The 13,070-nt window shown below is 49.3% G+C and overlaps 1 protein-coding gene across 1 annotated transcript in view; it reads right to left on the bottom strand.

Moving 5' to 3' along the window:
• FARP1 (FERM, ARH/RhoGEF and pleckstrin domain protein 1) overlaps positions 1 to 8,200 on the bottom strand; it is a 295,681-nt gene extending 287,481 nt beyond the window's left edge. The window contains 1 exon segment of the mRNA XM_030313031.1: positions 8,123 to 8,200. The gene's annotated coding sequence lies outside the window, so the exon portion shown is untranslated.
• Between the last annotated feature and the right edge of the window lie 4,870 nt (positions 8,201 to 13,070).

Here is a 13,070-nt window from a genome sequence, read left to right as displayed (position 1 = left end):
AAAAAAAAAGTTGAATCAATTAAACGAAAATAGAAATATTATTGCTCCCTGTTCTGCATTTTGCTCATCTGGATAGTTTACATTCAATTTATTTGTTTAATATGAAGGGTATTATGAAATCATTTAACTTTTCCTTACAAATATTTGTGTCTAACTTTTCCATTTGGTAAACCTCTGGTTTACCCAAATCTTGACATTTTCAACTAGCTTGCTCCACTAATAACATTGGCCCCCAATAAGACCCGATACCAGAGAACCAAAAGCTCTGGTAAGATTATAAAGGAAGATATTAATCTCTGATTAATGATGTCCTCACAAATCTCCTAAGCAGTATTGTACGTGCAGAGAAATGCCATTTTAGGGTGACAAAAACGGCCGGTGCTGCCATAATTGTTTCTTAAGGAAATGTTATTCTCAAGCGTGTCCTGTAATCCAAACTGCCAAATGATCAATTCTAAACAAATGTCCTACAAGGCCACCTGAAAAGCAAAGGCAAAATTCATGTTGGTTTAGCTGCAAGATTTACACACAATATCAAATACCTAAAGTCCCGAAATAGAGTTTATCTCTCACAGAGATTTGATATGACCACGAAGTCACTCTCCACATAATCAATAGAGAGAAACATGTTTTGTCACAGATAACGGTACAGGGCAAAAGAAAGATAAGGTCTTCCAACTGATGTGCCAGTCAAGAAGCTTTGGATGGCAGTAACAGAGTTAGAAAGTAAGTAAAATGATCATTTAGCACACGAAGCCATGTTGGTATTATTTAGTATACAAAATTCACTATTCTTCAGTATACTCAGCTCCAGGGGCAGGAAGATCAATGACTCAATGACACCCACAAGGACTCCGGTCCCAGGGCATCTGGGTGGTTCGGTGGGTTAAGTGGCCGACTCTTGATTTCAGCTCAGGTCATGATCTTACAGTCGTGAGACTGAATCCCACATCAGGCTCATACTGGGCATGCAGGCTGCTTAAGATTCTCTCTCCCTCTGCCCCTATGCCTCACTGAGGCGTGTGCTCACACTTTTCTCTCCCTCCCTCCCTCCCTCTCTCTCAAAAAAAAAAAAAAAAAAAAAGTCTCTGGTTCCATCTTTCAGCTCCATCACCCTCTTGCCTTCATCCCAAGGTGAATCACAATATGGCTGCTGTGGTTCCAGGCATCACATTCAGTCTAGTCTTTGGGTCTCTTTTTAAGAGCACAGAAACGTTCCCCAGAACCCCCTTCCTAGACCTCCCAGATGTTGGGGTCTTCTGGGAAGGGTCTGGCCTGATGACGAAAGGAGCCTGAAGAAGCCTGTGCCATTACTGACCTGCCAACAAACGTGGGAGACGATATAGCTGCGGCAGCCATGAGTCATAACAGCTAATTAGGAGGCAACAGTCTGATTAACTGCTCGGCAGCAAGCCTAAGTACGAAAAGCAACATGCTGGGGATGGCGGGGTGGACAGACAGAAAGAACCTGGGTCCCCGATGACACTGTGAGCTGAGACACCCAAGTGGGAACCCCTTATTATTACTTGAGGCAACGAAAGGTTTGATGGTTGGTTAGCCAGACATTGTACCATTTTAAGACGAAAATACTCTTTGTTAAAATTTTTTTTTTAACGTTTATTTATTTTTTTGAGACAGAGAGAGGCAGAGCATGAACAGGGGAGGGTCAGAGAGAGGGAGACACAGAATCCGAAGCAGGCTCCAGGCTCCGAGCCGTCAGCACAGAGCCCGACGCGGGGCTCGAACTCATGGACTGCGAGATCATGACCTGAGCCGAAGTCGGCCGCTTAACCGACTGAGCCACCCAGGCGCCCCAAGATGAAAATACTCTTAAAGATGCCCTTGAAGTTTCAGGGAAAGAGCACCAGTAACTTGCCCCACATCACAAACATGGCCAGCGTGGAAGGGCAGGTCTATCGGGTCCCGGGGCCTCCGCTCCCAAGTCCTGCCACCTCTGATACCACCCTCTACCTCCCGTATTGTCAAATGTCACAGGGTGTTCGCCACACGCATTTTAGTTCGGATCAACCAAGATTTATTTACTTTCTCTGGGCAGGAGAAACAAAAATTAGGAACACATACTTTCCGACCCTAATAATGCTTATTATTTGGGTCAGAAAATGAGAAAACACAGACGGCAAGATACAATTCCTGCCAAGATAAGGGGAACTAAAGGCATTTCATAACTACCTACATGTGCCGCTCTGACCTCTTTTTAACGTGTTACATCTTGGGGCGCCAGGTGGCTCAGTCAGTTAAGGATCCAACCCTTGGTTTCAGCTCAGGTCATGATTTCATGGTTCGTGGGATGGGGCCCACATGGGGCTCTGTGCTGACAGTGTAATGCCTGCTTGGGGTTCTCCCTTTCTGCCCCACTCATGCATGCTCCCTCGCTCGCGCTCTTTCTCTCTCAAAATAAATAAACCTTAAAACATTAAAATTAAATAAAATGTTACACCTCGCTATTACCCAAGGCTTCCTTTTCGTATCGCTTTCAAAAAGATTTCTTTCCCATCATCTTTCTGTGTGCCGAAAAACAAATACAACTCCAGTTTGAATTTTAAAAATTGATTTATTTGATCATAATCTCAAACATAATTGTTTTCTCATATTTTCAAAACAAGCAGGTATTTTCTCTTTCATTTTTAAGCCTCTTCAACTCCGTTTTAGGGAGGAAGGAACAAAACTGCTCCTTCACCCTCAAAAATGGAAGCTGACCACTTGAACAGAGCAATACCAGTAAGCCTTACACATAAAAACGTGTTATTTTTCCAAAACTGAGTAAATTCCCTGGCCTTTGATAAGTTCAATAATTACGCCATGTATATAATACTTTGCCAATAATTTTTGCTTTTCAAGAGATACCATCAAAAAATAGAAAGGTTAAAAAATAGACTGGTGAAAATATTCACAACACACAGATCTAACAGAGAACTCATATCCAGAATATATAAAGAATCCCCACAATGAGACAAGATGACATTGAGTATGTGCAGTTTATTGTATGTTGATCGTACTCTAAAGCTATATAAAATAATCGGACAAAAACATAATTAAAAATACAAAAGATTTAATACACAAAGGAAGATATGCAAACGGCCAATAAGCACATGAAAAGCAACCACTGGCCATCAGGGAAATCTAGAATGAAATCCCTATGACACACTGTGACACACCCACCAGAATGGCTAAAATGAAAAAGACTGAATTTCCAGTGTTACTGAGGATTACAGTAACTGGAATGCTCAGATGTCATCGGTGAGAATGTAAAATGGTGCAAATACCTGGGAAAACAGATGGTAACTTCTGATAAAGTGAAGCGTATACTTATTATAAGACCCAGCAAAAGAATTAAAAACAGATCTCCACACAGAGACTTGTTCGCAAGAGGGCACAGCAGCTTCATGCATCAGAGCCCAAAGCAAACGGCCAGAGCGGCCAAAGGCGAAGGAACAAAGGGTGGCGGAACGGACCTTGAAATGGTACCGGGAGATAGAAAGAAAAGATACTGGTGACAGGCTGGGAGGGAGGAATAGAGAAAGGGAAGAAGGGGAGAGAGGGGAGGAGCAGGAGGAGGAGAGGAAGGGGCAATCAAAGTCAAGGAGAAAAGAAATTATACCCAGACATAGTGAAGGTGCAGAACTCCAAGGAACCTTAAAGCAGCCGGGGCGCCTGGGTCGCTCAGTGGGTCGACTCTTGATTTAGGCTGAGGTCATGATCTCACAGTTTATGAGTTCACGTCGGGCTCTGTGCTGGCAGGACGGAGCCTGCTTGGGATTCTCTCTCCCTCTCTCTCTCTCTCTCTCTCTCTCTCTCTCTCTCTCTCTCTCGGCCCCTCCCCAGCTCATGTGCACACGCTCTCTCTCTCTCTGTCTCAAAATAAATAAATAATCTTAAAAAAAAAAGTCAGCGGACAGAAGACAGACTACTCACAAGCAACAACCAGCCCAGAGGCTGATACTGCAGCTGCCACAAAGGAACCAGAAGAGAGCTGATTAATACAACGTCAATCTGGAATCGCGCACCCAGGGCGTTTATCATTCCAGAACAAAGATACTTAAAGGCACACAAAAACGGAGGTTACCACCAAACAGATGCTCACTAATGAAGCCTCTAGAAAATAGATGCCAAGGAAGAAGGAAAATTCTTGGAGAAGCTAGCTTTTCAGAGAAGTTTTACTTTCTTCTTCATGCTTTTAGACCTAAGTTTCTTCTTAATGAGACTGTAACTTTTTACAATATGACCCAGCTTTCAAGGTTAATTGCAATTGTTAAATTCGAACAAAATGGAAACAAAATCAAATATCATATCTTCAAATTCCTGGAACAGCAACCTTAAAAACTTTAAAGACTAACTGTAAAGGACATGAAAATCTAGGTTTATTCATTCACAGCCAGTTATCTACCAAGGGATTGCTATGTGCTAGGCATATACTAGATCCTGAGTTAACAGGATGAGAACAGAAAATGAAAATCACCATATTCCTGGATTTGTAAGTCTTCCTGTATGAGATACTTTTATGGAAAGCCGAAGTCTGCGTGTAGAGTGGCGTTCCTCTTGTGGCAAGAAATATTAGCATAATAGAGTTAAAAGCAATCTGGTTTGGCTGGTGGCTCCTTTGTTTGAAAATGTATGCACAAATATGACAGTTTTTCACATGAAATTAATTCAGTGTAAATGATGAATTCTCACATCATTTATTTGCCAATCTTACAGTTTGTCTATTATTTCCGTCCCATGTTAAAATAAGAGAACTGCCAATGGCTAGCCTGCACTGGGCAAGCACTCAGTTTTAGTCACATTGTATTTGATGGTCCCTGGCTTATTTCAGAGATACCAAAAGCTTAGAGCACCATATTTAATATCTATCAAGTGCCCACTTTTGCTTCAAGTATCCACTTGGCAAAACATTTTTTAACTGCCTTCAACCAGGACTAGGGCAGCCGAAAAAAGCCAACTTCTCCACTTTAAAATAAACATTTTCCGGGGGCTTCTTGATTAAAAACAAAGGCAGCATTTGGCATAAAAAGACTGGTGAAATCAGTATTTCAAGTAATTTGAATGGAAACATTTGGGCTCTGATCTTCCTGGACATGTGGAAATGGTTAACGCAGTAACCTGGAGGAAAACAGAGGCCGTAGCAGAAACTCTACCCATTAAAAAGCAAGAAAAAGAACTTGACCTCCCGCTTCCCATTCAATAGCCAGGCTTGAAGAGCCTGGCCTTTCCATCGAAGGTACCCAAGAAAAGGAGAGGGCAGCCATGGGACCTAAAAGCCTGCCCCTTCCCCTCCCAGCCAACACCTAGAATGCCTGTGCACCCAAAGTGGAAAGGACTCAAGCCGGCAACCGTATCTGGGGGATCATAGGAGCACCTCTCTTTTCTGTAGCATTTTCTCTTATGGGGCCAGGGCATTTCTCAAAAAGCTTAGGCAGTTCTCTGCAATAAGCAAGACCAGTCATAAAGGGTGTGTTTCAAACGCCAGTTCCACTGGCCCAATACCTACAAATCCACAGAACTTGCCCCGCCCTCCGGGAAAAGTCACAATGTCTTTCCTAAAGGGTGTTCAGCACACAAAGACTGGGCTCTTGCCTTTTCTCCAATGTTCTCTAACCTCTTCCAGGATGGAAAAAGCTTCTCTCTTTCGATGGACGTTATCCCAAGCACCCTTCTTAAAAAGCTGTATCGTTTTTCCAAACGAATTAAGCTCTGCTATGTGCATCGAGTATTAGAGGACAAATTCCACTTTTTAAGAAACGAACCCCTTTTTTTTTTAATTTTTTTTTAATGTTTATTTATTTTTGAGACAGAGACAGAGCATGAACGGGGGAGGGGCAAAGAGAGAGGGAGACACAGAATTGGAAGCAGGCTCCAGGCTCTGAGCCATCAGCCCAGAGCCTGACGCGGGGCTCGAACTCACAGACTGCGAGATGGTGACCTGAGTTGAAGTCGGACGCCCAACCGACTGAGCCACCCAGGTGCCCCAGAAACGAACCCCTTTGATCCTGTATTAATTAACTTTCTTCAGACAGTTTCTGTAACGAAATACAAAACAAAAACATTCACCCAGCTTTCTTTTAGTCTCAAAATAATTATAAACTAAATGCAACCCACCAGAGGAGAATTGTCTAGGATAGATTTTTCAATCTCCTTTTGGTAAATTTGGCTACAGAGTAGTGTTACTGTTCTATTATGATCCAAGGAATTAAATCCCTACACAAATTCCAGGAAGAGACTATCAATGTGAAAAGGGGCATTATAAACCCAACTCCAGGATTTCCCTAGGGACAGACTCCTTAACGCGAAACCACACACCGACTCACAAGGGTTGTGCCACAGAATCTGTGACCCTATGGGGCACAACTACATCATCCCCAACTATTTCAAGTTTCCTGTCCGCCTCAAAGAAACAAGAAATTCTGGGAAGCCCTGGGGTAAGGGAGGCATCAACTCAGCATCTCTACCAACCAACATTTCGCCCAGTGAGCCAGCCACTGGCCAATAATGTCTATTTATTTTACCCAGAGGCAGATCTATTAGCCAGACATTCTAAAAACACAAACGTTTTGTTGTGCTTGGAGGAACTCCAATATTGGTGCCTTGCTGCAGAACGATGCTGCGGGAATATAAAGTGAGCCATGTGGATGCTGAACCCACATAGGAAGCCATCCTCAGAAACTGTCACACCAGAAGACCAACCCTTTGGAAAGGCCGAGGGGTAAGCCCCCAGCCAGAAGGCTGTGGAATGAGGGAAGAAAGCCAAAGCTAGGAGATATCAGAAAGGCCCACCCCATGGGAACAAGGAGGGCAATTTTTAAGGCAACTCCCTCAAAGCTCTCAGCACCAAAAAGGCCTTTCCCCTCCTCTTCTTTTTCCACTGAATGAAAGAGCGAGACAATGCTAAAGGACGTTCTGACATGGGTTTGGCAAAGTCACCACGTGCAAAACACATTAAACGTAACCCATGGGGGTTGGCTCTCCCAAGACCGCCGGCCGGGCGAGGGGGGCCGGGGGTCCACAAAAGTCATGGCTCAGGGGGAATCCGGGAAACAGGGCAGGGCCGGCGGCGGAGCAAATCAAACCTGGGAAGCTAACGGGGAAGGCATTAACAACAATAATAAAATGAAACAGCTAGAGGCCACCATGGTACTCCAGAAGGCGGAGACAGGCTGAGACCGCTAAACTCCTCCGGATGAGAGGCGATCTCTCCACAGCTCAGGGAGCTGACCTGGTAGCAGCGTCCTCGATTCTTTTGTAAGCCTCACCTCTCGCCTTTCTGGGGTCCTGCACCGATCCCGGGAGTAGCGGGGCCCCAACTGCCAGGAACGAAATCCAGAACGATGACGGGGAACTCATTCCCCCCCCCCCACCCTCCTCAAATAACACACACACACACACACACACACACACACACACACACACACACACACACTCACTCAAGGGTCTGGCCAGATCACACAGCTAAAGTTTCCGGAACTTAAATCGTAAAACCACAATCAGAAGTTGTTGTTTTAAAATGCTCACCACAAAAATCTGTGTCCTTTGCTGGAAAGAAAAAAAAAAAAAACTTTGCTCTCCGTAAAGGCGGTAAAGAGAGACAAAATCTAACTTAAGCGGAGGGTGTGTTCCTCTTTGTCACCTACCCGGGTGCTCACGCCGCGCGTGGGCGAGCGGCAGGCACCCGGCAGCGCCGCGGCACCCGAGCCAGTGGCCACCTCCCCGGCCCGCGATCCGCCTCTGGGGCCAAGACTGCGGCCCGAGGTCCGGAAGCGGCGTCCGGCGCTGTCACTGTGCCGGGTGGGATGGGAGGAAGCGGGGGGGAAGGGCACAGCGGGGTGGGGGAGGCGAGGGGGCGCCGCGCGCACAGCCGCGCAGCCCGGGTCCGCGGAGGTGAGAGAAAGGTGCAAAGGGCGGCCCGGAGGCCCCCGAGCTCCTGCTATTGTTACCGGGGCTGCCGAGGGCCCGATCCCACCCGCCGCCCGCCTCCTCCGGGCAAGACCCCGCGGGCACGCAACCCTCCTCCACCCGCGCCCCCCCGGCGGGTGGGCCCTGAGAGCCCGGACTCGCACAAGTTGCCGCCCGCCCGCCCCGCCGCGGTCATTGTTCGCCCCGCGCCTCCTACCTCCACGGCGCCGGCGGCTCCGGCTCCCACTCCGGGCCTCTGGGCTCAGCAGCTCCGAGCCCCTGGCTGCCGAGGGCGCGGCGGCTCCGGGCTGCGCGTGCAGCGGGGGCGCTCGGCTATTAATACCCGCGGGCGGCGGCGGCGCGGGAGCGCGAGCGGGGCTGGCGGTGGCCGGCCGAGGTCCGAGCCATCAAAGGTGGCGCGGGGCGGAGGGGAGGGCGGAGCAGGCGGGGTGGGTGGGGAGCGGGCTCAGGGTCGCCATGGCCGCCTCGACGCCCGGCCGAGTGCCACTCGCGCGGGGAGGAGCGGCGCAAAGCGGGCGGCGGCCGCGTCTCCGCCCCGCGCCCCAGCCGAGCGCCCGCAGCCCTGCGCCCGCGCGGGACCCGCCGCCTCCGAGGCCGGCGAGCGGGAAGTGAAGGCGATCGCGCCCCTCCCCGGGCCTGGGCCGGCCCCTCGGCGGCGGGGGGGAGCTTGGGCGCCGCGCCGCCTGAGCCGCGGGGACAGCGGGAGAGCCACAGCCCCCTCCAGCGTCCGGGCCGGCGACCTGCGCGCCAGCGTGCCCCGCCCCGCTCCGCCCTGGGGGGCAGGTGCGCCAGGGGGCGGCGGGAGGGGTGGGGGGAGCACCAGCCCGGAGAGCCCCTCCCGGACCCCGAGAGCCCACCTCGGATCTGTGCCTTACTTGGTCCTACAGCCAGAACCCGAGTCTCTGCGCTGCGCCACCGAACCCAGCGCAGGAAGCGCTGAGGAGAGCGCTGCGCCACCAGGGACACGCCAATCCTGCTGCTGTGGTTGAAAGCGATCTAAAGAGAGCGGGAGACGAGCGCACCGGCTTAACCAGGAGCTGCTGCAGGGCGGTCGGCGGCGCGGACTCTGCAACTCACTGGCTGAGGTCATGCAAGGGGGTGCCTGTGTGCCCACCTAGGACTTTACGTTGTCGCGCGGGAAGCGGCGATTTGCAGGGACCCACGAGCACCTTCCCCTCCCAAGCCACACGAGCGGGCTTCCGGCACCACCCTGGGCTGCGAGCGACTTAATCCCGAAGGGGCGGTTGCCACCTCCCCCCGCCACGGCCCAGTGTTTTCCACCCAGGCGATTCCCAGTACAGTCCCCACCTCCCCACCCCCACCCCCACCCCCCACTTGCCCCACCTCCAGGAACGGGAGCAACGCCCAGCGGGGGAGAGGAGTGAAATAGGTTGGGAGCTGGTTTGCGGAATTTAATGGGGGAGGGAGTAAGATGGCTTGAGGAGGCAGGGACCTAGGGCGGGGGACACAGTTACTGTCCCCACCCTCCAGCAAGGAGCCCCCGCTTCACCGTCTCCATCTCCCCCTTCCTGAGCCCCTCGTGCAGCCTTTATCTCGCTGTAGACTTTCTACTCGTGGAGGGGAAAGGGCGGGCGGCAGCAGCCCAGAGACCAAAGCAGCTCTCAGCTAGATCCCGAGGCTACCCCGGTCGTTTTGTGCCTCTGAGGAGTTCACAGTCCTCAAACCAGATGGACAGGTTTCATGGGAGAAGCCACAAGGGAGCGGGCAGGAGCCCGCAGTGGGGGTTGGCACAAGAAAAGGACGCATTAGAAGTACAGGGGGTACCTGTGGCAGCAGGTGTGAGTAATTCCTGGAGAGGAGCAAAGAGACATATTTTGGGTATAAGGTGCTGACCTGTTTGGTTGTTTTTTTGTTTTTTTGTTTTGTTTTGTTTTTTTAGCCAAAGGCTTTATTTTTTTTCCCCAGAGAGAGCCCGAGAGCAGGGGAGAGGCAGAGAGAGAGAGAGAGAGAGAGAGAGAGAGAGAGAGAGAGAGAGAGAATTTTTAGCAGCCTCCACACTCAGTGCAAAGCCAGAGTCGGAGCTCCATCCCACGATCCTGGGATCAAGACCTGAGCTGAAATCAAGATTCTGATGCCCAACTGCCTGAGCCACCCAAGTGCCCCCCTGTATTTTTTCTTTTTTTAACCCTTGCGTATTTGGTGACAGTGGAAGTAAAGAGCAGGGGCGTGTTGTTGGGTCAGCCTGCTGAGCGTGGGACTCTTGATTCAACGGGGAGATCCAGCCCCGCCTCTGGCTTTGTGCCCACATCCAGGAGCCTGCTTGGGATTCTCTTTCTCCCTCTCTCTTTCTGCCCCTCCTCTCTGCTCAGGCTCTCTCTCTCAAAATAAATATATAAACTTAAAAAAAAAAAAATGCATTGTAGGCCTCTGACCAAAGAAGAAACAGCAGATAGGCTGAAAAGAAACAGTGGGTTCTGACCAGCTGTGTGGCCTTTGATAAACCATTGATCAGAGGGTTTAGGCCAATGCTTCTAAGTGTGGCTCTCACACACCTGCAGCAGCAACACCTGGAAACGTCCAGAAAGGTAAATTGGGGGGCCGTACCCTAGACCTACCTTATCAGGTTCTCCAATCAGCTGGAGGGCTGATTCAACTTAGATCTTCAGGCTGAGTCTGTAGCTCTGGGGTGGGGCTGAGAATTTGCATTCCTTTAACCGGTATGCTGGGCCCACACTCCAGCCACTATCTTAGCATGATGGTTTGGAGTCCTGGAATCACCTCAGATTTTAAAAAAACATCACCCAGGCTTTACTTCAGACAAGTACATCAGGATTTATGGGGTTGGGACCCAGGCCTCAGGCTTTTTAAAGTTCTGTGGGTGATTCCAATGTGAAGCCAGGTTTGAGAACAAGTACTGTTTTCAAGTATACATGAATCACCTGAGGATCTTGTTAAAATGCAGATTCTGGGTTCAGGTGAGACACGATTTTTTTTTTTAAGTTTATTTATTTATTTTGAGAGAGAGAGCACAAGCAGGGAAGGGGCAGAGAGAGAGTGAAGCAGGCTCCACATTATCAGCACAGAGCCCAACATAGGGCTGGATCTCATGAACCTCAAGACCATGACCTGAGCCAAGATCAAGAGTCTGTCGCTTAACTGACTGTGCCCCACCCCACCCCCCACGGCCCCTGGTTTGGGACACTATTTCTACCAAGCTTTCTGTGTTTTCTGCTAGTCAAGGGGCTATTGCGGTGAGTGGCAAGCAAGGTGCTAAGCCATGCCTCACAACTAAACCAAAAACCTATAGAAATCTGAAAATTAGAAAAGTGACGTTTTCCCAGTCCCTCTCTTTGGAAGACACACATTTCTGCTTGCCCTAGGTCTCTTTTTCTTCTTTCTAGGTCTGAAACAAGGTTTGTGTTGTTTTGCTCTTAGCACATGTACGATCACCCCACATCTAATGCTGTTTTATTACCTTAATATTACCAGCGTGTTTGAGGCAAGGTGACTTTTCACAGAGGCAATCTGAGAGTGTCTGCAGTTCTGCGGAGAGAGTTAATACAGGAGAAGAGAGAGGAGGGCAGGCTGAGGGCTCCAACTGAGAGAGGCTGGAGAACCACCCCCCCACCCCACCCCACCTCTAGCTTCCTAACAGCTCTTTAGAACATTCTGTGCTTTGTACTTCATCTCGTTGAAAGCACTTTTTAAATTCCTCTACCTGAAAAGCCAGGGACATCTGTCCTGCAAAATCTGCCACCTGCACAGTCAACCTGTGAAAAAATTGAGGCCCTCGCTTATTTTTTCATTTGTGCTTCCCTTGCAGGCTATACAAATTTGTAATTAACTAGATCCCCTTTTTATCTTGTGACATGGGGTTATTTAGAAATCTTTCCAGGGGCGCCTGGGTGGCGCAGTCGGTTAAGCGTCCGACTTCAGCCAGGTCACGATCTCGAGGTCCGTGAGTTCGAGCCCCGCGTCAGGCTCTGGGCTGATGGCTCAGAGCCTGGAGCCTGTTTCTGATTCTGTGTCTCCCTCTCTCTCTGCCCCTCCCCCGTTCATGCTCTGTCTCTCTCTGTCCCAAAAAAAATAAATAAACGTTGAAAAAAAAAATTTTTTTTTAAAAAAAGAAATCTTTCCAGGGGCACCTGGGTGGCTCACTTAAGCATCTGACTCTTGATTTCGGCTCAGGCTATGATCTCATTCATGGTTCATGAGATCAAGCCCCTCGTAGGGCTCAGCGCTGAGAGTGAGGAGCCGGCTTGAGATTCTCTCTCTGCCCCTCCCCTGCTGGTGGACACGTGTGTGTGCACACACACTCTCTCGTGCTCTCTCTCTTTCAAAATAAATAAATAAACTTTGAGAAATCTTTCTTTTTTTTTTTAACTTTATTTATTTTGAGAGAGGAAGAGTGGGGGAAGGGCAGAGAGCGAGGGGGGTTGAGAGAGAGAGAGAGAGAGAGAGAGAGAATCCCAAGCAGGCTCTGCACAGAGCCCTATGCAGGGCTCGAACTCACAAACTGTGAGGTCATGACCTGAGCCAAAATCAAGAGTCCAACACTTAACTGACTGAGCCACCCAGGCGCCCCAAGAAATCTTTCTGAATTCAGTGGTTACCCCGTTCTTAACTTTTCTCTTTGTTAATTTTAGCTGGCTTTTATTACAATAAATGTGTGTACGTGGTAAATTAAGAAATAATCAAGCAGGACAGAAAGGTATTAAGTAAAACATATGAGGGACCCTTCCCTGAATTCCCAGACCCACTTCTGAAGAGATCAGTTTCCCAAGGGTTCACAGTCCTCAGAAATGTTCTAAGCTTAGACAAAAGTGTGAGTAAATCTTTTATGCTAAAGCCATCATGTGTCACAGTGAAAAGAAACTTCTTATTCCATAGTTACCATCACTGAGAGACACAAAACACACCACCCTGGGGCAACCCCACCTTTCCAGATCAGGGCAGCCTCTGGGTTTAGGGCAATGCAAACCTCTGGATGTGAGAATATGCGCTGTCAGTAACATGAGAATCCACATTAAAACCTGTCAGGGAACAGGGGATTTGCCCATAGCACTTGTGGGCAGCTCCAGCCGTGACTCCTAACACTCCCATTCTGCGCATTCCCCTCACCCTGACCAAGGGTCGGTTAGTTCCTCACTGCTCATGTACAGAACATGGAACCGGGACGTTTC

Source organism: Lynx canadensis, chromosome A1 (genome assembly GCF_007474595.2).
Source record: "Lynx canadensis isolate LIC74 chromosome A1, mLynCan4.pri.v2, whole genome shotgun sequence".
NCBI lineage: Eukaryota > Metazoa > Chordata > Mammalia > Carnivora > Felidae > Lynx > Lynx canadensis.
This window is presented reverse-complemented; position numbering and strand designations above follow the sequence as displayed.